At 25.7% G+C, this 2,459-nt stretch overlaps 1 long non-coding RNA gene across 1 annotated transcript; it reads left to right on the top strand.

Annotated features, from left to right (window-relative positions):
* The first annotated feature begins 344 nt into the window (after positions 1-344).
* Positions 345-838, top strand: LOC124420709. Its single transcript, XR_006941319.1, has 2 exons — positions 345-468; positions 531-838. It is a non-coding gene; the product is annotated as an uncharacterized LOC124420709 (long non-coding RNA).
* The last annotated feature ends 1,621 nt before the right edge of the window (positions 839-2,459 follow it).

Here is a 2,459-nt window from a genome sequence, read left to right as displayed (position 1 = left end):
GTTCTAGTTCAGTTCTAGTTCAGTTCTAGTTCAGTTCTAGTTCAGTTCTAGTTCAGTTCTAGTTCAGTTCTAGTTCAGTTCTAGTTCAGTTCTAGTTCAGTTTAGGTTCAGTTCTAGTTTTTTTTCTAGCTCAGTTGTAGTAATAGTTATGAAAGAGATATCCTTCAAGTCTAACGTTACTTAAAACAATTTTGTTCCGACATACGGGTTGTAATTAATGTTTTTAATATACAATATCTATCTAATTGTTTAAATAATTAGTAGTTTTAAAATAGTTTTAGTCACGTTATAAACAACAACAAAAATATTTAAAAATTATTTAAATATTTGATTAATGTAATTATTGATCTCTTTTACAGATTACGAAATGCTAATTTATTTATAGCACGCTATCCCATTAACATTGCACGTTATATGATGCTCAAACATCAAAAGGAAAAAGCCAATCCGAAACGTTATGAGAATTTGGTAAATGGTATTAATAAAATTGGCAATGATGGCTTAAATTCTATTAAATATGATATTTATAGTTACAAATCATATCCGACATTCAGTTGGTATTATGCCGAATTAAAGATATCGGAACAAAAAAGTTAAACTTGAACTAGAAAACAACAAGAACAACAACAACGATAAAAACATGCACGCAGTCATGATATATGAAATTGAAAAGTTCTTCCCCAATTACTATAAAACGCAGGCGAATATATTTAGGAAAAATATTTGCAATTAGTACAAAGTTAAATTAAAAATTACTTTATTTGTAGAGATGGCAATTAATTTTATTAGTATTAACTTTCAATTTCCATATCATGTTGTGTGTAGACTTGCAAAGGAACAAAAAACACAAACTTCTACAAAACATACATTAATACATACATATTGTATAACGTAACTTAACTAATCTATAGTCTTCTCATTTTGTATTTTGCTAACTTCCCTCTAATTGAATTAGTTTTGTTTCCATACATATTTTTTTGTAGAATTTTTCATAGACTTTAAAATAAATATATAGTGATATAGTTATTAGCTTGAGGAAGATGTGAAAACGTTTAAAGTAGCAGTTATACTTTTTTTTTAGAAAATAATTAATTAATATGTTATACATATTTAGAGTATTAAAAAAATATATTAAAAATCATACGTTTAGGCAAACTGTATTTATTTGAAAATTAAATTGAATCTTCCATTTTTACATTCCAATGTTGGCTTTTTGTTACCAAATTATATATTTTTTATTTCGGGGTTTTGGTTTTATATTTTATGATATTTTTTTGATCAGTATAACGTTGACGTAAACATATGAAATAATCTCATTTATGCTCTTTAGAGAATCTCTTATTTAATTTAGTTTGTTGATCAAATATATATTTAAAAAATTAAAAAGAATAATAATAACATAATTTTACAATTGAAAATTTTATTCTTTATACATAAAAAAAAACTCTTTCGAACTATTTAAGATAACAATTTTTGTATTATATGTAAGAAGAAAATTATTAATAAAAAAGTAAACATTTTATATACAAGAAAACAAATTGCTTTAATAAAATTATATTAAAAGAATAATAATAATAATTGGAATCTTATTAAATTGTTTGTGATACAATATAATATTGTTAGAAATAAAACTCTATAAAATTAACAAAATTAGCATACAAATTATTTGTAAATTATTATTATTAAACAATTATTAAACAAAATCTATTTAGAAACAATTTCAAAAAACTCAATTGTATATACAAAACAAAAAACTTTTTTCTTTTTTTTTTTCAAAATAAAATTTTCAAACTAATTCTTAAGGATGTTTTATTACATAGTGGGGGAATAGCGAAATAAAGTTCCAGTTTAGTTTTAGTTCAGTTCTAGTTCAATTCTAGTTCAGTTTTAGTTCAGTTCTAGTTCAGTTCTAGTTTAGTTCTAGTTCAGTTCCAGTTGAGTTCTAGGTCAGTTCTCGTTCAGTTCTATTTCAGATCTAGTTCAGTTCTATTTCAGTTCTAGTTCAGTTCTAGTTAAGTTTTAGTTCAGTTTTAGTTCAGTTCTAGCTCAGTTCTAGTTCAGTTCTAGTTCAGTTCTAGTTCAGTTCTAGTTCTGTTCTAGTTCAGTTCTAGTTCAGTTCAAGTTCAGTTCTTGTTCAGTTCTAGTTCTAGTTCAGTTCTAGTTCAGTTCTAGTTCAGTTCTAGTTCAGTTCTAGTTTAGTTCTAGTTTAGTTCTAGTTCAGTTCTAGTTTAGTTCTAGTTCAGTTCTAGTTCAGTTCTAGTTCAGTTCTAGTTGAGTTCTAGTTCAGTTCTAGTTTATTTCTAGTTCAGTTCTAGTTCAGTTCTAGTTCAGTTCTAGTTCAGTTCTAGTTTAGTTCTAGTTTAGTTCTAGTTTAGTTCTAGTTCAGTTCTAGTTCAGTTCTAGTTCGGTTCTAGTTCAGTTCTAGTTCAGTTCTAGTTCAGTTCTAGTTCAGTTCTAGT

Source organism: Lucilia cuprina, chromosome 6 (genome assembly GCF_022045245.1).
Source record: "Lucilia cuprina isolate Lc7/37 chromosome 6, ASM2204524v1, whole genome shotgun sequence".
NCBI lineage: Eukaryota > Metazoa > Arthropoda > Insecta > Diptera > Calliphoridae > Lucilia > Lucilia cuprina.
This window is presented reverse-complemented; position numbering and strand designations above follow the sequence as displayed.